The sequence below is a fragment of the Pyxicephalus adspersus genome, chromosome 4, assembly GCF_032062135.1.
Source record: "Pyxicephalus adspersus chromosome 4, UCB_Pads_2.0, whole genome shotgun sequence".
Lineage (NCBI taxonomy): Eukaryota > Metazoa > Chordata > Amphibia > Anura > Pyxicephalidae > Pyxicephalus > Pyxicephalus adspersus.
The window spans coordinates 96,082,847-96,110,158 of NC_092861.1; the positions used below are offsets into that span (position 1 = coordinate 96,082,847).

General features: G+C 36.0%; 1 long non-coding RNA gene across 1 annotated transcript; it reads left to right on the forward strand.

Annotated features, from left to right (window-relative positions):
• Nucleotides 1–16,289: 16,289 nt before the first annotated feature.
• Nucleotides 16,290–22,529, forward strand: LOC140329039 (uncharacterized). Its single transcript, XR_011920392.1, has 6 exons — nucleotides 16,290–16,411; nucleotides 16,535–16,627; nucleotides 16,832–16,873; nucleotides 17,102–17,171; nucleotides 18,767–18,836; nucleotides 22,034–22,529. It is a non-coding gene; the product is annotated as an uncharacterized lncRNA (long non-coding RNA).
• The last annotated feature ends 4,783 nt before the right edge of the window (nucleotides 22,530–27,312 follow it).

Here is a 27,312-nt window from a genome sequence, read left to right on the forward strand (position 1 = left end):
AAAATTATGGTACATGAAGGGGGAGGGATGTTTGGGGGTAAACTTTAGTATTGCCCCACCTGTGACAATTAAGCCCTGTTTTCTGTCTTCCTCTCGGTACCTTCTGTCTTTCCTCAGGTATCTATGCCATTGCTTTCCTAACATAGCAGCTTCATATTGCCTGTCTGTAGCTAGGTCCTTTTCTAAGTGGATGAAAAGTTTATGACATTGACATGGGATGGGCGAGGACCAGCCAATGCAGGAGCCATTGCAGCAGTGGGTCGTCTCCTGACAAGGAATCAGTACTATCAAGGGACCTAGATGGCAAATATAGGTAAATATGTATTAGACCTAGTTTGATTGTGTATGATGGGTTAGCAGGGATAAGATAAAGGGATGGGCACATTTTTAGTTAATGCTGTTTAAGCTTCAAGAACTGCATTAGGTGAGCTGGGGGGAGAAATAGTGCTATAACAATAAAATGATGCTGTGGACAAATATCCTGAAGATAGTAGCAGGCCTATATAGGAAGATGTTACCTAGTAGCAGGCTTACATTGCTCATATATTTATTGCTACAGGTTTATTTACAAATCATTATTCAGACACTTGTACAGAGTCAGATACACACAAGTAAGTAAAAAAACATTTACATAGAATAAATGTTTATCTGATAAACATGGACCTCAGTTTAAACAAACAGAGAATTTGCAGCTGTTCAAGGGATGCCAAGAGGGTACCGAGACCTAGATTTAGATACTTATATAGGTTCTATGTAACAATAAATTCATCATAATAAAAGGCATGCACAGTACAGTAAATGGACATTTCTCATATAGTATATCTTTTACATCATATGCATTATCCATAATTGTATATTGATCCAATTAGGTTCAGCATTTTTTATGTTATACTCATAAAGAGCACACAGCCCAACAGTTTGGGTGTATTCTAATGGTTTATATCTTATCTTTTCAGTTTGCTTTGGTAAATCAGTTGCTTTACTTACTTCTATACATTAGCAAAATTTTGTGCAGAATTTTTTAAAGTGTTTTTTCTTTACAATTTATTTATGCATACAATTAAAAGAATTCTAACAATATGGCTTTGCAGATAATAATTGTATACCTGGCATGTAATAAAAATAGAATCATATTATAAGAAGTGTTTTTTTTTACGTAAATCATTATAATTCTAAATATGGCAGTTTTGGTTTTAAAGCAAGCACTAAAAAAGGTCAGTGTACTATGGGCTGCTAATAAAGCACTGGTGGGCTAAAATAATAAAACAATGCAAAATGTGTACTGTGCAATATTCTGACAGTCAGTCAGAAATGTTTGTTTGTTGTAAAACTAAGCAAGAAACACAAAAAGTGTCTTTAAATGGAACGGTTAGAACAAAATTAAAAAAACACCACTTACCCTTTTTTGCACATGCGTGAGATCAGCATTTTTTTATATTGTAAGAAATGCCTGATCTAGCAACCTGAGATCTCCTGGGATACCTAACGTATGTAGCCCAGAAGCCTCTGCATTCCTATTCAGTCTTTACAGCCTGGGTAGTATAGACAAAACAGAGGGAGGGCTTCCCCTTTTTAAAAAAAAAAAGAAATAATTTAGAAAAAAGAAAAAGAAAAAAAAAAAGGATATTTTTTACTTTATATAAAACAGTTATCCACCCTTTTGTATAAAGTAAAATTTCTGGTGATAGATCTGCTTTAACCATATGTAGCTCAATAAAAGTGATCAACACTTCTTTATTATCTAGTTTCTCCTTCTCAAGGGCAATACAGAGGCAGTTAGTGAACAGGATTAACTTCTAACTTGCTGCAAATGTTCCCTGCAAGTGACTCCTAAACCCTACATGTTTCATACACACAAGTGATAGATCAGCAGTACTGTGTGCACAACGTATTGCAAAAGTTTCTATTACTGGATCAAATCATGTGAGGACACTAAATAAATAAACAAACTTCACATTTAAGTTTTATGTAAATTGTAGACTTAAATAATGTTACTTCTCTTGCTCCACTTACATAGATGAACCATTGCTCCTCCAGTCATCTAGTAATGACCTCTTCCAATGTGTGCCTCCCAGACTTCTCTAGAACTGCCCCACTCCCTTCATCTTCCCATTTCGCTTGCTGCTACCCCTGCCCTCAAAAGCAAGCTCTTCAAACTTTCCCACCCCTCTTCTGTTCTTAAGTACTAACTAGACACAGTTCTGTTTCTCCTACCTATTATATGCTATGCCCACCCACCTCAGAACTAGTAAATGTATTGAGGCAGAGTCCTCCTCTCCTCTTGTGTAAGTTTGTACTAACTGTACTAATGCAAATTTTTCATCTCAATACACTATTTATTGTACAGTGCTGTGTAATATGTTGTCACAAATGTTTTCAATACAGTACCACATACAAAACTTTAAAAAAAATTAGACCCCTTCAGGAGGCAAAAAAGAGAATCATAAAGATTATACAGCCAATATCAAAATAACATGCCAAACTGACGTTTTCTGGATTCAATAAGACTCATGACATTTGGGCACAGGTCTTAGTCATTTAATATGGACAATGCACTACGATCATATTATGTGAAATATTTATATATTTACAATTAGATATTTAATTACACTAAAATAAATTAAAAGCAGAAAGTATATACTAGAACAAAGAGTTAACAACAGCTAGGGAATAATCTGAAAAGTATATTTATTTATTTTTTCTCTTTATAGGGATCCAAATAATATCATATTGTCAGAAACAAACCAGGATTTCACTACCCATAAATAACTAAAATAACTAAAAGTCATCAGACTTTTTTAAGCAAAAACAATGATTATCTCCAAACATGGGAGACTGATGAAATAGACATACTTTAGTGCAGCAACAGAAGTCAAAACTGCTGCAGGTAATATGTATTCTGTTCAAATTTGCCTCATGCATATGAAATATATATATCCTGAAATCATTGAGGCAACACAGTAGTTCCAAATAAACACCTGTATAATTTATTGTGTCCCTGAATGTTACTACCTAATAACAAGCTGATTACTGTTTTGATTCCACACTGTGAGAAAGAAATAGAATTGGTCTTTTAAAAAATTACACTAAAAAGAACAGCAACAAAAGCAGACAATTCAGTCATGACCTAAAAAAACATAAAAGAATTAAATATTTACAAAAAAACTCATCTGTACTTACAAAGTAGGTGCACACCATTTATGCAAACAAATTCAATTCTCATAATTTAGGAAGCCTGAATGATTTTTTGGAAATTATATAGAACATTGTCATCTGTTTGGAGCTCACTTGTTCTTGCTTCTTGCTCCCTGATGTTCAATAGTTTTTGGAAATCAAGAAAAATCCGGTGTTTCCATTCAAAGCGAAACACAATTTCATTTTTACCTGACTAAAATGAAAATAATGCTAGACAGCTACAGTAATAAACTGCTACTTTTTGCTTTTATGGTGTAAATCTTATCTGATAATTTTCACTTAAATTTTTCCTATTAAATTTTGCTTATATTCTATTATATGTTTTATCTCTTGCCTAATAAAGAGAAATCCTGATGTAAAACACATCCTAACACACTCTTGGGCAAAGGTCAATTTCTATCTTGAACTAGTATTCAAGCTGACTGTGTATAAGGCAGTTAGGCAAATCACTGGTAACAGAAGTCAATTTTGTTGCGGTCTTGAAAGATAGTGGATGAATAAATTAAAATAACATGGTTTTATTGATTTAGCCCACCAGTGCGCCCAGAAACTGGAAAAGAGAAGATACATCAATATGTGAATAGACTCTCATCCATCTGTTGCTATTCCAGATATAGAGTTTTAATGATTAGCCTGACCTATAGGTGACATCATGTTGAATGTGATCATGACCTTACAATAAGTAAGTTTTTTGTCAGATAGGTCAACAAAGATATACAAAATAGCTCCATTGAAATATAATGCGCTTTTCCCCAGGCCACTCAAAGAGAGTAATGAATTAAACAGATAATATCACAGGGAAGCTTGCAATAGAGGGTTCTGGCTTCATGACATCACTACGAGGGAAGTTTCTTCCCCTTTGAGTGACACCCGGCTTCCCGAGCATGCGCAGTTTGGAGCTGGTAAATTTAGTGGTTCGTGGGTCTGAATAGGTCGGCGACCACTGCCCTAGAGGAAAGCTTTCAGAGATTAAACATGCTGATTTAAGATAATCAACTCTTCATAAATATAGTAAAAGAACAGGAAAGAGGAAAAGGATGCTCCTTTTAGGGCACTGATACATTGGTGTGATACAATAAAATTACATTTTTTTTTATTGAACATTTTTTTAAAAGCACATAACAATTCAAGAGGTAATATACACTTAAATAGCAATATAAAAACAATCTTTGAAGGCTGTTCACAAACAGAAAAATTCTCATTTCTCCGTATAGATTTATTAAGGATGTTATTTATCCATATAGATTGATATAGCATGGGAATTTTTCTGTTTGTGAACAACCTTCAAAGTTTGCTTTTATTTTGTCATTTAGGTGTATATTACCCCTTGAATTGTTATACGCTTTTAAGAAAATGTTCAATCAAATAAAATGTATTTTATTATATCACATCCAATGTTTCAGTGCCCTAAAAAGAGCCTCCTTTTCCTTTGGACTACTAGCCCAAACAGGAGTACCAGAATACCAAGCAGAAGACTGGTGGTTTTTTATAGACAGTTCCACTCGAAGTTTGAAATCTGATTTACTGCATATTGGCAACTGCTATGCATCAAATCCAACTGGTCACTCAACAAAACTTAAAGAAGAATATGAGAATATTAAACTAGTCTTACAAAAGCTGTGCTATCATGAACACCATTAGTCCACATGTGTTGATTTAAAAATGGTGAACTTCCTACTTGGACAGCAAAGTAGATACACAAAGTACACATGTTTCATCTGCTAGAGCACAGCAGGATCACTGGAAAAAAGTGGTGGCCTCCAAGGGAAAACATAAAAAATGGTGCAGGGACAATCATTAACGAGCCAATGGTTGACAAAGAAAAAATCATTCTTCCTTCAATACACATAAAGTTGGGAATAATGAAACAATTTGTTAGCGCTCTAACAAGGACGGTGATTGCTTCAAATATATTTGTAGATTCTTCCCTGGATTGAGTACTGAAAAATTAAAAGCAGGAATCTTTGTTGAACCCCAGATTTGGAAACTGATAAATGATTCAAATTTCACAAGTTACATGACTGATACTGAAGCTTCTGCCTGGCACAGCTATATAGCACAGCTATAAAGCACAAAATTATGAAGAACTGGTACAAAACTTGCTCTTAAACGTTAAAAATTTGGGTGCTATTATGAGCATAAAGGTACACTATCTCCATAGCCATTGGCCAAAATTTCCAGAAAACCTTGGGGATTTCAGTGGGAAACAAGAGGAGAGGTTCCATCAAGAAATAAAGGTGATGGAAGAGTGGTATTAGGGCAGGTGGGATAAACACATGATGGCAGACTACTGCTGAAGCTATAAACATGATTGTCCTGATCATCAGCATAAAAGGAAATCATACAAACAGAGTTTTTCAATGACTTCTCTGTGATTAGTTCTGTAAATATACTAAATATAGAATATATTGACATTAAGTATTTAAAAATTTTATTTTGTATACGTAGGCATATCCAGTTTAATTTTGCCTAACTTTCATGTTTAATTTGTTTTTTATGAAGATAATATTGAAGTCATTATTTCAAAAACTAGAGCCAATCTAGCCAAACCAATACCAAATTTGGAATCTGTGCATCAAACATAACCTAAAATGAATTTATTCTTTTTTGCAAGAAAATGTTTGTTGACCAGTATAGTAGTTCAAATAATCATACGTGCAAGAAACTATATAGTTTTTCAATAAAACAAATACTGTAAAATGTAATGTGAAAAAAATGTATTTTTGTATTTATTAGTCAAACATTGATAATCTAAATTTTAAAAACTGTATACAAAATTTTATATTTGTCAAAAGTTGCCTGAAAAGGTACCTGCAAAAAAATGTTAACAAATCACCACAGGGGACCTTCCCAGTGAATGAATACATGAATGTGTCACTTTTTGTTTTGCCCAGTGTTTTCACCAGGACCACACAGATAACTCAAACTCAATTGAATTGATTAGAATTCTTATGGCATATGCAATTATGTTATTCAGAAGAAACCCTTGAAAAAAATAGATACTTTCAATCATGACAATGTTGATGATTACCACACAGAGAAGAAATTTATATATGATTTTTTTAATTGCATTAAATATTTATGACACAACTTAATTCATATTCTTGAACAATTATTTACTGAACAGTAAAATTCCATACAACACACTCTGCTGTAATGACGTAAATAAAACATAAATTATCTTTTCATACCAATGTACTACAATTTATCTTCATACTGAGTGGTACAAGGCTAGCAAAACAGATGCCTATTATTTATAATATTATTTTTTATTACAGCAAGTTACATTGGGTTCTACCATATACTGTAAATGTCCCACTTTTATCCATTTCAATGGCAGGTCTAAATCCATGCTATGATCAACCCAAACTATTTTCTAATACCTAGGTAGATTATAAATGCTGCGTAACACTCACCTGTAAACAACACCAGGCTCTACTGAGCTGCTAAAACACAGAAGTGGAGTATGTTTTCTGTGAAAGTGCAGGACCTATGTACAAGTAACTGGTTGGTTGGCTCTGACTGAATGCTTTACTTTAACAAAAATCAAAAAGCTGCTGTGGCTGGGTTCAAGTGCAGGAAGCCAGATAGTTTTATACAGTTTTTATCATTATCATCAGGGTTTAAAGGTATTTTGTTAACTTTAAATGCAGATTTAATGTTGATTTCATGTTGGGTCACATTATTATTAACATTTCAAATCTGCATTTTCATGAACATGATTTTAATATTGTTTGTAATTTCTTATTTATGTGCAAATTCTAGATCTAAATATTACTGATTTTGTATATGTTCCTATACAACAAATCAAATACTCAAGTAGAAGTAAAATACAGTTGTTCAGTTTTAAATTGTTTTAAATTGTTCCATTTTATCAGCACTATACTTTTTTCTCCCACTCACACCAGACATATTCCAGAATCAACCATTTTTGGATCAGTCAAACTGACCTCCACCAAATTCAAAGTCAGGGAGATTTCATCAGGTCACTACTTTAGACTGAACAACACTTCTGAGAGAAATCCCTTGGCGGTTTTGGAGGCTCATAAAGCGGTGCTTAGAGACCACTTCATTAAATATGATGCCCAACTTATAAAAGTTAGACAGCAAGAGGACTTGAACCTACTCACCCATATCTGTGAGTTAGAGTGATTACACAAACCAGAGGTTTGGGGGAAATTGACCTCCCTCAAAGACTGCCTAGCCTCTCTTTGTATGACAAAGGCAAAGACTATGCTTGCAAAATGTAGACGGTCATATTACGAATCTGCGTGGCCAGAGAGATATTTGTCCCATTTGACCTGACACCAGGTTTGTGACGTCACCTCTAAGTTTCGGAAATACTATATGAACCTTTATAATATTCCCAGATCCACCATGCAAACCTCAGTTCTCTCTATGATAGAAGCAGCTTTGTCATACTTGACCAAAGTCAAGATGCCACGCCTCTCGCCAGAGGATGTGGAGGCTTTAGATGTCCCCTTTAGTAGTGAGGAAGTTCAAAGAGCAATAGCTACCACCCCCTCGGAAAGGATCTTTGCCCATATGGGTTTACCCTACCATATTATAAGACCTTCCAGGAACAACTTTTACCTCACATGGTGCAAGCTTTCAATGGTGTTAGGGAAGGCAGTAGTTTCCCAATAGACTCCCAACATGCTGATATTGTGGTAATTCCTAAGGACAGGAAGAACCCCTTTGCTTGTGCGAGCTACAGGCCCATCTCACTTCTCAACAGGACCTCAAATTATTCACCAAACACATTGCGTTAATATTACAGAGAGTCATAAGTTATTCAACTCTGATCAGATGGGGTTTGTCCCCTTAGAGAGGCATGGGACAACACCTCCAAGGTATTAAACTTGATCCATCTGGCAAAGGCCCATTCCACTCCGGCCCTCCTCGTTTCAAAAAATGCTGAAACTGCTTTGACCGAATCCATTGGATGTTTATGGACCAAACTTACTTGTAGGACTAGGGCCTAACATGGTGTCCTGGATACGCTCTGTATACTCCCATCAAACTGCGGCAGTGTGCAAAAATGTGTTCCTATCTGAACCCTTTCCCATTCATAACGGCACGTATCAAGAGTGCCCACTAATCTTCATCCTCAACTTAGAACGACTACTTAGAGTGATAAGAGCTAACCCAGAAATCAAGGGTCTGGGGGACGCTGGGGAAAACCCCACAAACAATAGCTTTTGATGTCAACCTTATGTTTGTAATTTCCAACCCTATTGTGTCTTTACCTAATCTCATTCATGAATTGTCGGTTTATGGCTCCCTGTCTAACTTCAAGATATATTATTCTAAATTGGAGACGATGAATATATCTTTAAATCCCGAAATATGCGCACTTAGCACACTTAGCAGCCTCCTTGTTTTTTCCGTTGGACTCTAGAAGGCCTGAAATACCTCAGCATCTATCTATTTAGGGTTATATTCCATATTTTCATATCTCTTTTTGCCTGAGTTAAACATGACCTTCAGAAAAGGAGGACAGTCACACTATCTTGGTTTGGACAGGTCCAGGTGGTCAAAATTAATCTTTTGCTTCGCTTCCTATATCTTTTTCAGACCCTGACCATCTGGATCCCCAAATTGTTTTTCCAAACAGCCCTTACTAGTATCTTTCAATTCATATGGGTGAATAGAAGGCCAATAATTATTAGACAACTGCTGTTCTACCCCAAATCAGCTGGAGGTTTTGGAGCTCCAGACCTCTATTTGTACTATGTGGCATCCCACCTGGTCAGAGAGGTAGACTGGGCCCAGCACTCAGTGGCTAAGCAATAGGTGAAACTGGAGCAGTCATTTAGTTTGGAGTCACTTTAATATGCCCCGTGGTTGGCCCCCATACAGATTTCCTCTTTAAAGGTTCATCCCACTGTGGGTCCCATGTGGAAAATCTGTCAGAAAATATTCTCCCACCCGAATGTCTTGCCCCACCCTTCACCTTCATATTCAATAATGCTGCAATTGCACCTGGTGAGGGGGACCCCGTTTTCCAATATCTCAGCCGCAAATGGTGTGGAGCCTCTCATTTTCTGAATAGAAATACTTGTCTACAGAAATAAAAATCTGGATCTTCTAAGAGCCTCCAAACCATTGGGAATTTGGAGAGAGAGGCCACTGTCACATTTTCTATACTCCCTACCCAATGGTAGAGACTTTGAATGTCCACTGACCCCCTTTTAATCACTATGTGCGGTGAGGGGTGGTGATAGACAAATTCTTTCTGCTATGTACTCTTACCTAATTGCACACCCAGGAGATTTTGCCCCACCATACCTTTCACAATTGCAGGAGGAGTTGGGTATCTCACTAGAAACTTCACAGTGACAGAAAATCATCTGGCTGATCCACCACTCCTCCATCAGTAGCAGGTATCTGAAGCTCAATTATAAAAACCTATACTGCTTGTACCATATCCCGGCCCTGCTCCACCAAATATTTTCTACCGTGTCTGATCACTGCTGAAGATGTGGTGAGGAGGTGGGCTCCTACGTACACATATTCTGGTCTTGCCTGACTCTAAGGCCCTTCTGGTCAGCGGTGCGAGAGACCATGCAAAAATTCAAGGACTTTACTATTCCAGTAGACCCAGCCTTTTTCTTACTCCAACATAGCTCTCTACCTCTCAGGTTTCACAAGACATCAGTAGTGAAGCACCAACTGAATGCAGCTAGAGCCTGTATCTCCCTGTATTGGAAATCTACCACTTGCCCTTCAGTTGCTCAATGGCTCCATAATGTGAATGAGATTATGCTCATGGAAGATCCCACCTCTAGCATCCACAAACAAGGGGATAAATTCAAAACTACCTGGTTTTTCAGGAAATAATACAAAAGTCTGCTAAGCGCGTAATGGCATCCACCAGGTTACTGTATGATTTAATGAACTATACTGTTATATCTGTTTAGCTGTCTACTTTACTCAGGAATACCATTTTATGCATGTAGTTCTGCCCTCTACCCTGAAAATGTTTCTTTTGTTTTGTGCCTATAGTGACCACATTGCTGTTTCATGTTATCTCAGACCCAGACCTACTATAATTATTATATTTTTTTCACCATTATTTTACATTTCTCTCATCATTGTTTACTGTTGTTATAGTACTTTTTAAGCCTGTTTTATATGCAAAAGAATAATAAATAAAGAATGGTATATAAAAAAACGTTATTATCACCAAAGTCAGTTACATATTGCTATTGTATTGTTTTTTGCTATTAAAATTGGTATTCTGTTAAGTGAAATATACCCATTTTGATTGTGTCACCAGTGAAACGGGGAATCTGTGTTTTCTCGGACTTTCAGGGAATGATCGAAGGAATGTTAGATTCCCTGCTTTATAAATAGAGCCCCCAGTGTTTGATGGAAGTTTGAGACAAAAAATTGCAATGTTTGACAAATGCATTGAGAAACTGGTCCATTGTAGGGGGCACAGGAGAAGAAAACAAGCTGGTAACTATTGGATTAGTCTACAGCAGGGGTTGTAATAATGATATTTAAGGATGGTTACATAAATGGTGCAAATGACAAATTGTGCATATGAACAATGCAAAAAATATTTAGCAAATTACATCTCTCTGTTGTTCTCACACCTTAGCACACCTTGGCACCTTGCCTACCTTCATTGAAATATCGGTTCTTATACCTTATACCATGCCTTTTCAGGAAGCTGAACATTAGGAGGCGCAGGCAACACTTTATTTGTTCCATTTACTAAAATCAGAACAACTCTCTTTTCTGTCTTAACACTGGACTCTGGGAAAACCTAAAACTTGCCTTCATCAACCTTTGTTATCAGCTCTCCTCTGCCACTGGTGACAGCACTATGAATCACAAACCTCAGCTCTTTGTACTGTGTGTGTGCTCTAGCTTTGTGACTCTAATGTGTTTAACAAGTAGTCATGTGAAATAAAGGCCATGACAGCAGAATAGTTAACTTCAGCAGGGATGGGAAATTTCAGCTCACAGCACTGAATTTTACACACTGTATCAGCACACAGTCATTCCTAGACAGGCTGCATTTACATGCAGAGAACCCTAGGAAACACTCACACATGAAACATGAATTAAATAACTGATATGATAGAAAACAAATAGGTGGGCAGGGCCATGACTGTATAAAAAGAGGAAGAATGGGCTGGAAAATCCTGTTAGTCCTCCAAACAGGAAATAAAAAGAGCTCAATGTACCTGCTGTGTTTCTAATGCTTAATGGTAAACACATTCAGCATAGAAGTAAATTTTCTGCATGTGTGTAAAAAGGTAAGAGTTCAGAAAAGAGTTCAGCTTTAGCTTTCTTACTGACACCAACCCCCCCCCCATTTCTTTTACTTATTCAGCCCTGCATGCATTGTATCACATAGAAATGAGATCACATGGAACTCCATCCCTAAAGTTGCCTAGGTAGATAAAATCATGTCCTTCTCTTCCAGTACTAATGAACCTAGCACTGCAGGATTGTGGGCTTGAATTGGCCTAGCAGAGAGTGTACAGCCCTGTGCAGGGCCTTTTTTCTCATTGAACTCACGAGGAGGGAGTTCTGGCACCTTTTTTTCAACAGATTTTCTAAGGGAGAATTACGACTTTAAAGCCCTCATAAAAGCTTTCCTTACCCTCTTTTACTCACACACCTCTGTAGGAATGCTCTCTGGGGGAAAGGGTCTGGCACAATATATGGAGGGGGAAATGGACAATGTCTGGAATGTGAGTTCCATCACCTTTTTCTTACAAAAAAAGTACTGGCCCTGTGTCATATTGATACCAGTCCACATGCTTTTCAGCATTGGGGTGCTCTGAGAATTGTTTCCCTTCTCATCCTAACAGCATGCATCGCTTAAATGTGCAGGGCTCTTAGGCATTCCTGGTATCCAGGAGAAGTTGCCAGCATGAAAGGGTGCTTATAAACCATATACCTACATAAGGAAAGTAGGTGCCATCCCCTCCTTTTTTAACCACCTGGGCGTTACACAGATGTCTAGATTTCTGTTCCAAAAGCGGTACACTGTTTTCCATGAAATTTTTTTTTTTAAATTGTAGACCTGTAACTTACAGAAATATGTCCGAACAGGGTTCTAGTAGATAACATGAATATAAAAAATGTTTGAAACACACAATTATGTAAAAAAAAAAAAATTACTTTTAATAAAATTAAATAAAAGACACAAAAATCAGCTTAAACAAGAATACATAAATAAATGAAAAATACTGAAAATGCGATAATTCGGTATACTGTATAATAATATATTTTTCTAAAACACCTCCCTAGTGTCCGTCACATACCGATAGACAAAACCACATAAATATAATTTCTATTATTTTGTATTGGATTGGATACAGGACTTTGTATTCAATCCAATACAAAATGAGAACAAAATTCAAACTCTCATTTTGTATTGGATTGAATACAAACTCCTGTATCCAATCCAATACAAAATGAGAGTTTGAATTTACCAATTACATACTTTGTATTTATTTTGAATTATTTTGTATTGGATTGGATACAGGAGTTTGTATTCAATCCAATACAAAATGTGTTTGAATGAGTTTCAATTTGAATCTCCCGCACACGCGCCGACGTCATCGCCGAGGGACACGCACACGCTACGGACGGAGAAGAAGCTTCTTCTCGGAGAAGGCACTTAACGCTGGAGATCGACGCTGGAGGACGACGCTGGAACACGACGCTGGATGATCGCAGCGGGACCAGGTAAGTGATCGATAAACCCGAACTTCATACAGCGAGAAAAGTTCGGGTTTATCGATAATTGTAATTTTTTTTAACCCGAACCAAGGTCGGGTTTAACGGTCAGGCGGTTAAACTTGTTTTAGGACTTATTTTGGTCTTTGAATAGTTTACTGTGCATACAGGTAAGTAAAAGTTTTTAAAAAAGACACATTTTAAAATTAACTGATATTCTATTCAAACTAATATCAACCAAGTTATGTCTAAAGATTTACTCTGGCATCCATCCAGCATGAGCAGCTTAGAGAAATAATAGGTTTTCACTATTTTGTTTTGTGCTTTACAAATACTGTAGACTCTTTGGGTCAGATTTGTTAAAGCTCTCCAAGGCTGGAGAGGATACAATTTCGTCAATGAACTTGGGTGATAAAGCAACCCTGGAATGGATCTTGGCCAGGATTGAAAACATTTGCTAACAAATAGCAAATTACTTTTAAGAATTTATTTCCGGGTTTGCTGGATCACTGATGAAAGTGTATCTTCCCCAGCCTCGAGGAGCTTTAATAAATCAGGCCCTTTGCCCTAACTTCTGGTCCATCTAGGCCCTGTCCACCAAAGATAACAGTTCTACTGTAATAACTAATTAATAATAAGTAAATAATAGTAATAAAATAATGTGCCACTGAGCATTGACACTGTGAACCTGCACTGTGAGTGGCCATCACAGGAAAAGGTAACGAACGGTAAAGTTCCTGCAATCCAACTGGTGGAAGCCCATTATATTCCAGTATTGGGGCAGATGTATCAGCCACATGAAATTTGGTGGTGCTTGGCAGTCATAAAGATTCCTTGGGGTTTAAAGAAATCACTAAAAAAACCTGTTTGTATGATCTGTTATGCTGATGATCAGGACAATCACGTTGAAGGCTCCAGCAGTAGTCTGCCATCATGTGTCTATCCCATCTGACCTGATACCTTTCTTTCATCACCTTTATATCTTTATATCTCCCCTTGTTCCTCATTGAACTTTTTACAAATGTAAAGTAGTACAATTGAAAACAATCATTATATATATGTATATTCACTTCTTTGGACCCTAGTAAAATTGGGTCCGATATGATTATTAGACACAGAACACCTACTTCGTAGTTTCGGTGTTATAAAGAAGTACCGTGTGATCAAGTGATCAATGTATGTGGACAGATTGATGCGTGTTTATATTGTTTAGTTCTAATATAAATTTTATATCAATCGCAAAACATAATACAAGTCAACATATATGTCATAGTACATTAGTCCACATAATAGGTAATAATATGAATAATATGACAATACATGTTAATAGATCAGAGATTGATTATTGCTTTAAAACTGTATAATTAGAATACATTGTATAATAAGAAACATTACTTACATTTTTCACGGATTTGAACACATTAGGTAGATCACCTGTGTTGTAGGTAAATAGGGCTTTGCTGTGTACATGTGTGTCTAAAAGTAAAAGGAAGTATTTGTTTTTCAAACTGGGTACTGTTTCTTGAAAAAAGGAAAACAAATTTTTTATATGTACTCAGTATATAGTTGGTGAGTTGGTAGCAAAGTAGCTGCATAAACAAGAGTGTCATATTATAAGGTTGCAAGATATAGTGGTGATACATATCAAAGAAAAAGAAAGTATTTACCTTTTTTTCAGGATAATTCAAGTACTCACTAGGGGCTACCGCCCCATCTCATCAATCAGCATAGAGGATAGATGAAGAGGTATCCTAATAAATCATATAGCTGTGAAGCTATATTGGGTTGGTTCTTGTACTAAAGAGAATCAGAGTCTTTAAAGGAGGAAAGAAGTAAAGTTTTTTACCTGATCCTATGTATCCCCAGGTGTGGTAGTGCGAGCTGCTACCACAGCTCGTGTTAGAAGAATTTTGTTGCGCTCTGGGAGATTTCCTGTCCCGTCCTATAAATACATAAAGGGCGGTGACGTGGAATTCCCCCTGGGTGGGGACACTGGGGGCTTGTATGGAGCTTGTATGGAGCCGCCCCTATGATAGCTACTGAGCCAGTCATGTCCATCCCCGTGGGCGTGATGGTTCGGCCCACGGGGGTGGTGCGAGTGGAACTGTAGGAGTTCTCCTATTCGAGTGGCGACACCTATGAACTCGATAGCTTAGATGAGCAACTGGTTCAAAGTGGGTGGACACATGATAGTGTGTCACACCTACGGGAAGGCAGGAGAACCGGAATTAACCAGTTCAGCTCATGCTGCATCTAAATCCGGTCTAAAGGACCTTGGGATCCAAGTCTAGAGAACTAAACACTTATCCTATCCAATGGACTAATTCATACACTAAAATATCACGTAGACTGTAAGTAGAAAGGTATTGTTAATCTCATTACATGTAGTTGCCGCAAATTTCTACGTTGGCAAGGCGAAAAGAATATTGTGCTGGCGAAGATATGAGCATATTTACGTTATTTAAAATGGGAAAATGTTAACACCTATCAGTGTACATGTGGGTACAGTACACCATTTTGACACTGATGGCATAAATTCGCAGCCCTTGAATACATCCCCCCCTAAACCAAGAGGAGGGGACTTAGACAAAATAATACTCCAAAAAGAAACCAAGTGGATATTCTTGCTGAAAGCAAACTATCCACCAGGACTGAATGAAATGTTCAGTTATAAACCCTTCCTTTGATTGTTCTCCAAATAAGTCCACCCTATTTTTATGCCTGAACAAACATACAAGGTGTAATCAATGCTTGGTCAATTATAATAGGACTACATATTTGTTTATATTCCAAAATTGTATATTTCGAAAAAAACAAAAAAAACTACATTGTAATGTCTGTATATATGCATTAAGTGCTGTTATGCTTATCTAGCAATAACTATCTCTATATTTCTATCATTGTACCTATAAGAAATGATACTGTAACACACACACACATATATATATATATATATATATATATATATTTTAATGCTGTAATGTGTAATATATTCCTTTATAATTGTATACTCCTGCTCATACTGTTTCATACATGCACCACAACATGGTATTTTCTTTATAGCTCCTATCCTAATGGCTCCCCGTGGATTTTTAACTAACACAAGTTTTCTCCTATTAATTAACGTACGGGGACAGGAGCATCGAAACTCTCGTTTCGATGCAGCATGAGCTGAACTGGTTAACTCCGGTTCTCCTGCCTCCTTGTAGGTGTGACACACTATCATGTGTCCACTCACCTTGAACCAGTCACTCATCTGAGTTCCGGGTCTATAGGTGTCGCCACTCAAATAAGAGAACTCCTACAGTTCCACTCGTACCACCCTCGTGGGCGGCTCCATACAAGCTCCATACAAGCCCCCAGTGTCTCCACCCCGGGAGATTCCACATCACCGCACTCAATGTATTTATAGGACGGGACAGGAAATCTCCCAGAGCGTGCCAAAATTCTTCTGATACGAGCTGCGGTAGCAGCTCTCACTACCATACCCAGGGATACATAGGATCAGGTAAAAAACTTTACTTCTTTCCTCCTATAAAGACTCTGATTCTCTTTAGTACAAGAACCAACCCAATATAGCTGCACAGCTATATGATTTATTAGGATACCTCTTCACGTTGTTTTACTACAGATTAATTATCAGTGACCTATTACCCTTGAGCCTCATCTATCTTCTATGCTGATGAGATGGGGAGGTAGCCCCTAGTGAGTACCTGAAAATAAGGTAAATGTTTTCTTTTTCTTCTTTTTCTTTGATATGTATCACCACTATATCTTGCAACCTTATATTATGACACTCTTGTTTATGCAGCTACTTTGCTACCAACTCACCAGTTATATACTAAGTACATATAAGTACGTACATTTTATTCCCTTTTTCAAGAAACAGTACCCAGTTTTAAAAACAAATACTTCCTTTTACATTTAGACACACATGTACAACACAGGTGATCTACCTTCCGTGAAAAATGTAAGTAATGTTTCTTAATATACAATTCACAACTTAAAGCAATAATCAATCTCTGATTTATTAACATGTAATATTACCTATTATGTGGTCTAATGTACTATGACATGTTTGTTAAGACTTGTATTATGTTTTGCAAATGATATAAAATTTATATTAGAACTAAACTGTATATTATAGAAACGATAGATAATATCTTAATCTGCTCTTCTGTTTTATGAACACACTTAGACTGTATGCAACCCCTTCAAAAAGCACAAAGCCACCCCTGAAGAAGCCCCAATAGGGCGAAATGCATCGGGTAAGTATGAAATACGAATGCTCATAGTAGCACCCACATTTTTAAAGTTTAAGAGCAAGTTTTGTACCAGTGTTTCATAATTGTGTGCTTTATGGTTACCCAAGAACTTCTTGATAACCATGACATAGCTGTGCCAGGCAGAAGCTTCAGTATCAGTCATGTAACTTGTGACATTTGAATCATTTATCAGTTTCCAAATCTGGGGTCCATCAAAGATTCCTGCTTTTATTTTTTTCAGTACTCAATCCAGGGAAGAATCTACAAATGTATTTGAAGCAATCACTCTCCTCCTCCTCTCAGAGCTCTAACAAATTGCTTCATTAATCCCAACTTTATGTGTAGTGAAAGGAGAATGACTTTTTCTTTGTCAACCATTGGCTCAGTAATGATGTTCGCTGCACGTTTTTTAATGTTTTCCCTTGGAGACCATGTCACTTTTTTCTAGTGATCCTGCTTTGCTCTACTATCCCACAAGCAGATGAAACACGTGTACTTTGTGTATCCACTGCCCAAGTAGGAAGTTCACCATTTGTAAATCAACACATATGGACCATCGGTGTTCATGATAGCAAAGCTTTTGTAAGACCATTTTGATATTTTCATATTATTCTTTAAGTTTTGTTAAGTGACCAGATGGAATTGATGCATAACAGTTGCCATTATACAGTAAAACAGATTTCAAACTTCAAGTGGAACCAGCCACCAGTCTTCTGCTTGGTATTCTGGTACTCCTATATGGGCTAGTAGTCCAGGGATGTTACAACAGTACACAAAGTCTCCATCTTCCTTGAAATATGGTAGGAGTGTCACCTCTTTTGTCCTATAAAACTGGTATTTTAACTTGCGGCCTCAGACAGTTCTTTTTTTTTTTAGCCTGGATGCTGAAAGTTTAGATGCTTGTTTTCACAGACTTAGGTCATGTACATTGAGCTTTTCTTGGGAAAACTGCGGGTTTAATAAAACACTTCCTTCATATTCACTTCCACTGCTAACTCCTGGATTACACTCCAAACCCTGTATATCCTCCATGTCAGATACAGGAATATCAGGGAGTGTACTGACCACTGGTATGGGAACATCAGCACTATGTGGCACATGTCGTCTTGCTGATTTCAAATCGGTACTCCTACTTGTTTTTCTTGTAACGATTGAAACCTTTTACATTCACAGCACAAAAATAACAATCATTATGATGATTTTTGGGCTCTTGCTATACAATAGGTACACCAAATTTCAAACTCCTCAGTGGAAAACGGTGGTTTTCCAAATGGAAAACTGTCTGAGTTTTCAATTTTTCCACTGACATAGACACTCTAAACAAGTTTTGCATACCATATGGGGAGCCTAATACTTAACTTGGTCTCCAGTTTAATACCAAAATATGCAAGATATGGTTGTTTCACAAATTCTGTAATGTTTCTTCTCTGTTTTTGCTGAGAATATTTACCACAAATGTAGCAAAATACACTAGGGTTATTTAAACAACTTCTTGAAGAACGCATATTTCTGTAAAATTTATATTAGAACTAAACTGTATATTATAGAAACGATAGATAATATCTTAATCTGCTCTTCTGTTTTATGAACACACTTAGACTGTATGCAACCCCTTCAAAAAGCACAAAGCCACCCCTGAAGAAGCCCCAATAGGGCGAAATGCATCGGGTAAGTATGAAATACGAATGCTCATAGTAGCACCCACATTTTTAAAGTTTAAGAGCAAGTTTTGTACCAGTTTTTCATAATTGTGTGCTTTATGGTTACCCAAGAACTTCTTGATAACCATGACATAGCTGTGCCAGGCAGAAGCTTCAGTATCAGTCATGTAACTTGTGAAATTTGAATCATTTATCAGTTTCTAAATCTGGGGTCCATCAAAGATTCCTGCTTTTATTTTTTTCAGTACTCAATCCAGGGAAGAATCTACAAATGTATTTGAAGCAATCACTCTCCTCCTCCTCTCAGAGCTCTAACAAATTGCTTCATTAATCCCAACTTTATGTGTAGTGAAAGGAGAATGACTTTTTCTTTGTCAACCATTGGCTCAGTAATGATGTTCGCTGCACGTTTTTTAATGTTTTCCCTTGGAGACCATGTCACTTTTTTCTAGTGATCCTGCTTTGCTCTACTATCCCACAAGCAGATGAAACACGTGTACTTTGTGTATCCACTGCCCAAGTAGGAAGTTCACCATTTGTAAATCAACACATATGGACCATCGGTGTTCATGATAGCAAAGCTTTTGTAAGACCATTTTGGTATTTTCATATTATTCTTTAAGTTTTGTTAAGTGACCAGATGGAATTGATGCATAACAGTTGCCATTATACAGTAAAACAGATTTCAAACTTCAAGTGGAACCAGCCACCAGTCTTCTGCTTGGTATTCTGGTACTCCTATATGGGCTAGTAGTCCAGGGATGTTACAACAGTACAAAAAGTCTCCATCTTCCTTGAAATATGGTAGGAGTGTCACCTCTTTTGTCCTATAAAACTGGTATTTTAACTTGCGGCCTCAGACAGTTCTTTTTTTTTTTCACTCATATTCTGTAAAATGTATGAATAAAAAAAAGACAAATGAAAGTTTACATTAGAAGTTTACATTTACATTAGGACTGAGAATCACATTTTAGAAATGAACGTTTGTATTTTTGTATTCTTTGTATTTTTTTCGCTGCTTACCTTGCACTGCAATTTTTAACACACGTTTGATGTTGCAAATTTTTATGTTGTGTTAATGTTAATTGCACAAATGTTTTTCACACTTATTTTTTTTTTTTGATTGGACAAACCACCCATATATTAGTAGAGGAGGGAACATGTTTTCTACCTGAACAAAATCAGTGAGAACTGCCCTGTAGATCTATGCAGTGGCTAGGATTCATGGCAGTTCCAGGATAGCAGTCTTGTTTTAACAGGAGAAGCGGCTCTGTTTACACAGCAACTGCTGCTGTCAGTTTTGATAGATAGGAGTTGCCTATCTTTGATGACAGACAAGATAGGGTAACAACTATCTTGAATTTCTTCCATTCACACTAAACTGTTTAGAGATGGCCTTGTAACCTTTTCCAGCATTATGAGCATCAACATCTCCAAGGTGCTAAGATACCTCTTTTGTTCCAGATACACATACACAAATGTGTTGTATGTGTGATAAAGCTTTGCTGGATCCCCATTCTTTTAATAAAACAGCACAGCTAATTGCCTACCTGTTGACTGAAATTTCAGATAATTTCATCTTCAAATGACATGATAATACTACTGATTCACCTACTTTTGCCACATGCAGATATGTTTTGTGAACATTTTTTTTAATAAATACATGGCTAAAAAAAAGATGACGTTTTAGGTCACACTCATATAAAAAATATTTAAAATTTTAAAGGGTTCACAAACTTTTAAGCACCACCGTAATACCACCCTATTTTTGCTCAGCTCAATCAAAATCAAATAGTATGATAAAACAGTTGTGTGTAAAAAAGATCTATTCCTAATTAAGACATTATAATAAAGTCAGAAACAATCATCATCAGGCATATTTAAAGGCTCAATTTTTTTTACTGTGTAGATCCCAACCATAGGGCCTGATTTATTTAATCTCTCCAAGCTGGGAAAGATACACTTTCATCAGTGAAGTTGAGTGATCCAGCAAACCTGGAATGGATTCCTTCAAAGTAATTTGCTATTTGCTAGCAAATGTTTTGAATCCTGGCTCAGATCCATTCTAGGTTTGCTGGATCACTCAGCTTCACTGATGAAAATTTACCCTCTCCGGCCTTGGAGAGCTTTAATAAATCAAGCCCATAATCTTAATATACTTACTAAAATTCTCAGAAAAGAACATTGGTATTATAAAACATAGAAATGTCAGTCATTGTTACTTTTCTAGGATGCTTTTACACAAGCCCCCTAGGGAATTCTTTTAATATTCAAATAAATGGGTGTACTGTCATAATAATATTATCAAAGAGCCGGGCATTTATTACCAGCTAATAAATGTTCCATTATTTGTCTAAACAAACTAAAGCAGTAGGCGAAGATGTTATATATGTGTTTACCTTGGCATTACAGCAGCCTAGCATTTGTATGCAGTAATGTGAACTATGCTGTTAAAACTGGCTGCTGTAACTCTTTTCAAGACAAATAAGACACCTTGTACATCGATTTGCTCATTCTGTCCTTAAAGGACCCAGTGACAATCATAATTCTACTTTTAAAAAAGAACCTTGCTTGTGAAAATGAAGTTGCTTTTGCTTTAGAAATGTAGCCATTATGAAACAGGAACTGCTTTACAGCTAAAAGAAGAAAGGATTCAACTTTGTTCTTTCTTTTCAGCTTAGCTGTACAATTTATTTTTGTCCTGGCAACAGATTTTAAATCTCTATGCCTGTCTTTTTTTCATGGGAACTATTTGGTAAGTGCCGACATTAGAGCTGACAAAGCTTTGTGTGTTTTTTTTTTTCCTTGCCTGGTTTCTGTGTCTGTGTGTGCAGGCATGCATTCATTAATGTAATTCCTCAACATTCAACAGAGAGAGTATCATAAACCATGGAGGAAAGGGGAAAAAAACTCATAAATATTTAGATTCTCTGGTCTACCTTACATACATAGAAAAAAGGCCTTATTTACTAAGGCCTTGGTCTAAGTTCATCTGCATGTGAATTGAAATGGGAGTTCAAAAGATGAAAAGGTGGTGCAAAGTAGAATACAAATCTTATAGTCCCTAGGGGGTCATTCATCTTGTTCATGTCAATGCAATCACAGTTTTACTCTTGGCTATTCCCTGCGCATGGCCAAACTAGAAGACTGTGCAGTGTTGCAAATTTTGTTCTAACTTTGTTTCTATTTAATTCTTCCATGCAGAGCTTCAGTGAGCAACTCTAATATTTCACATTAGCCACTGTCAATGGAAAATGAACTTTGTGCTATACCTGCAGTTTGTTTTTTTAAAGACCAGAGTTCTGGTACTTTGCAAAATTTTCTGTTTAATAAATCTGAGATTCCTTTTTTTAGTCTAATGTAAAATTCCCTATTTTTACTGATATATGCAGACATTTGGCTTTATGCAAACTCTTCATTTAAAATCATTTTGCAAATGTTGACGATCAAGTTAAAAAACACTGTATAATTATAGACACAAGTGTTATTTTTGTCTGGCAAACCTCCTGGTTGCCTTTTTTTCTGTGGTTGCAGAAAAAGGATGAACACATAGGGTTTTATATCTGGGATATGTTTATTTCTCTAGTGGTTGAACTTGATGGACTTATGTCTTTTTTCAACCTAACCTACTATGTAACTATGTAACCTTGCAATTGCTGTCACTGTATTGTTACTGAATTAAATATCACCAGAAATGTTACTTTGAAAGCTTGGTCATTATTTCTCTTACAATGGTTCATTCTACACACTAAATAGAATAGTGCCAAAAAATCTACATCTACAAATTCATTACAATACCATAACACCTACAATAGTTTATAAATGTGAAATCAATACGTCAACTCTGACGTATGCAGAGTTTTGTACATCATATAACATTATCTCACCTATTTCTGTTATGTATCTCTAGTATACTTACTATCAATACTAACTGAGTTATGATTCAGTGAACTAATATGAACCTAGGCTTGATTTACTTTAGTGTTACATGAACTACAGGGACACGCTCTCATGTTTACCCCTTGCACGTGGTTAAATGTTTAAAGTTAACACAAGGTAACTTTGTTTAAGGAGAGATTGTGGACAATTTACGAATTAATAGGAATGCAAAGACTAAAGCGCTCAGCTAGCATGTACAAAATGGTTACCTGTAGATAAATCTTTGCATTTCTAGTTATCCACAGCTCCATCCTAAGGTAAAAAGTCCTGTTTTATCAAAACCTTTAAAAGTCTATTTTTATTCAAAAAGGTGGACAAAAAATAAAATCCAAAAGACTTGAAGAAACTCTACTTTCTTAAAAATGGCCTTTAGCTTTGGTACATTTCATTTAAATTTGTATTATTTTTTTTGCCAAGTGTTTGAGGGACATTCTTACTATAAGCTGCTATTCAGTAATTTGGAGTTTCATAAGAGCACTGCAAAATCCCTACAACTGGTTTGATTTAGTAAATAAATTGTGTGGATATATTCAGTTATGTGAAAAAATCCTTTCAGGTATGTGGACGTTTGGGACCTCTTTTAAATTTGTTCTGGCCTAGAAAGCAATTGAACAGCCCAAGAGCTATCATATGACAAAAGGAATACAGTCACCTGCCCATTTAGTGACAGATATTAGACAACACTGAGGATCTTGGTGCCAGCTTTGATAGTGGAAAGAGCAGAAGAGAGAAAGGAAACTATTAGTAGGTTGGTGGGCCCTTATACACAGACGTTGTCCTTTGACTTTGCCCTAAATGTGCAACTTGACTTAAGGTGCATCTAGGTCAAAAGTAATTAAGGATAAAAATCCCTGTGTGGTTCTTTATTGTTGTCTGTGAGCTTGGAAAATTTGCTCTATTTATATTGGTGATCATTGTTAAAAACACAACAAAATTACACATACAAAAAATAAACCAGTATTTATATGCTACTGGGGTCACTTGTTTTTTGGAGAAATTTCTCTTACTATTTCTAAAGTGTCTACATCAATGAAATGTGATGTGAAATCTCCCAAATGCGACACAGATGACAAAAACCCTGAAAGGGATTTTTAATAATCCAAAACTTAAAAAAATTGATTTTAATATAATTTAAATTTGCCTTATTTCAGTATCTAGGTATCGGGGCCAATTATTCTAGGGAAAGGACACATTTCAATTAATTTTTTTTGAATTTCAGATTTAGAACTGCTTGTTGTATCATAAATTACATTTAAGTATTTTGTATAAATATGTGTTCATTCTTAATGTAGCATTGTACCTGCTAAACAAGTACTGTAATAAAAATTAATGGGCCCCACAGAGGTGCAAAATCCCTAAAATAAACATGTCTCTTGGTGAAATGAATAAGTATTTACCTAACAATAAACAGAATTTTACAGTGGCTTTAGAGGAAAAAATTCTGATGCAGATAGTTCCCAAACCTGTTCCTAAAGTGTTTGGCAGGTAACTTAAATTAATATAGGATTTGTTACCATGCATGAGTATCCAAACAAGGTGGTCACATTCATATGTAGTGTATACCAGAAATATTTAAAAAAAGATGCAAAGCTGAATGAAGATGCCAGAACCAATGAGGAAACGTTACATAGCTAGAGGAAAGGTTAGTACAAATAGCTTTGGTTCTGCATACAGACACCTATACCCATTGGATAGTTTCTACTTAGTCTTGATGATATTGTGAGCACCTTCAGGCATCAGAATGCAACCCAGAGATATGAGATTGTATCAGTAATAGGAAAATTTGACTACCACATGAAGATCATGCCATATATATGAATTTTTGCTTTTGCTAAACATGCCTGATCATGAGCAGACACCCCTAACTCTAATAAATCAATAGAAATCTACTTAAAAATCCACATAGATATTAAAATTAATATATTATGATTATTGAACATTATTATTTTTAGAATCGTGACCAAGTGGTGTATTCAGAGGTCACTTTTTATGACCTCTTATTATAGTGAACATGTATGAATGAGTAGCCTTAAGCTGACTAAAAGTTACAATCCGAGTGTACGTATAATATTATAAATTGCTTTCCTTTTCATTTGGCTGTTCTGAAATTGGAGGCATGGTGGCATTATGTACAACGTTGGGGAGGGGGGTGGTAATGGGTACCCTTGTTTTGGGCCACAAAAGAATTTGATTTTTAGCAATGTTGTAATTTTTAGACATGGGGAAGGGAGACCTTGAAATATTACCTAGCATGGGACCCAGACATTTCTGATGGCAGTCCTGAATATACAAATCAGTAAAAACAAACCCAGTGAAATTTATTTCCCACGTTCTTGAGGGAACTGGACCTGGCCATGCATTCAGTATGACCCTATCACCTAAAACTAAACCTAAAAATGTACTAATGCTATGTAGGAGACTTTGCTGACACTCCTGTCTTTTGCAAAAAAAAAGGATAGCAACCAGTAACCCATAATCACTATCACATACCTACACAAATCTTAAATCCAAGCTAAAAGGAGAACTTTACCTTAGAAAAAAAATGTTTTTAAGTAGAAATAAATTTTTTTTTTGAAAATGAATGTGCAGCTCACTGTGCATTCTCAACATACTTTTGAGCAGAGATGAATCAACTTTCAATGCTAATAAATTGTGCCAATCTAAGCCATCCAATCAAGATATCCAAAGAAGTTGAACTTGAAAGAAGGCTGAATGAAGATGTCAGGGCCAGTGAGGAAACGTTACACAGCTGGAGGAAAGGTTAGTACAAATAGTTTTGGTTCTGCATACTGACACCTATACCCATTGCATAGTTTCCACTTAGTGAATATTAAAATAATATACTATTATTGAATATTATTATTTTTTGAATAGTGACCAAGTGGTGTATTCAGATGTCTCTTTTTATGACCTATTATTATAGTCAACATATATGAGTATACGTATAGAATTATAAATTGCTTTCCTTTTCGTTGGGCTGTTCTAAAATTGGAGGCAGGTTGGCATTATGTAAAACGAGGAAGGAAGAATGTAAAATGTATAACTATTGATTAATATTTTGGGTCAAAAAATGTACTATTAATAGATTTAAATGTACATGTTAGTAAACAATATGATAATGTGTTCATTGAGTTTTCCAAAAAATTAATATACATAAATCAAAGGAAAAAGATAGGCTTTATTTTATTCAGATGTCAAATTCTGTTAAATGAGTTCTGTGTCACATAAGGGGGCTACTTCTTGCTTTACATTTAAATTTTTTATTTAAATGAGAAATCTTCTAATAAGCATTTAAGATGCACAGACAAAGTAACAGTGACAGAAATTCAAGTTCACTTTAGATTTTGTGCATCCATCATTTTCACCAGTCGTATTAACCATGTCTCACAGTGAACATATATATATATATATATATATATATATATAAATATTTAATTGTGCAGTACTTATATAGCATTGACATATTACGCAATGCTTTACAAAGTCCATAGCCATGTCACTAGCTGTCCCTCAAAGAGGCTCACAATCTAATGTCCCTACCAGTGTCAAATGTTATGGAATGTGGGAGGAATACAGAGTATTATTATTAATAATATTATTATTATTATTATTATTATTAATAATAATAATAATAATAATAATAATAATAATAAAAGTAATAGTACCTGGCGTTGATCGGGTATTTATTTATTGTAATCTTATATTATACAGGAAAAGGAATCAAATAAAGCTATAGTGTTAAAGCAAAGAAATGTTTTTACAGGTTTTAAAAACCTAAATTAACCTAAATTAATGTCATATGTTCCAATGCTGTTTTAAATGTTTTAATAAGAATATTGTGCTCATGAAACATCTTTTGTAACATTAAGACGACAATCTGAAATTTTGTTCTGGAGATTTAGGTGCACCTCTGGTCTGTTTCTATTAGTTCGTTTTCAATCAAATATAGTTGTAGAAATTTTGGTGGTTGATCTGGCAGTGGAAGTAACAATCCCGCTTTATGGTAAAATTGCCTTTGCACCGTGAATGTGGACGGAAATCCAGACTGTTGAACAATTGACGTGGCAGCGAATGATGTCATTTGGAAACATGAGTTGTATTTTCTGATGTTATTATGAAAATGCTTTTACTATTTAAGGTATTTTCTGATGTGTAATTCCAAAGTTCTTGTGGTGGTGTTTCCAGTTGGCAGAGTTTGACTTTCCCTTTTTTGCAGCAAATACCAGGAGACTCAGATTTAAACTTCTTGGCTTGACAGTAACTACAAACCATCTCCATTTTTCCGATGGTAACACTTGCATGCTGCGAGTAGCCTTTATGTGGATCATAGTGGAATCCTTCCAATGCTAAGCTAAAATAATGTGCAGTCCGTGATCATCTGGCTCTTTCTCTCATTTTGTGTACTCGGGTCCCATGATGTTGTACTGTCTCTGAAGCTCTAAATGTAGTAGCTCTTTCTCTCATTTTTATGTACTTGGGTCTCACGCTATTGTACTGTTTCTGAAGCTCTAGATGTAGTAGCTCTATCTCTCTTATCCTGTAGT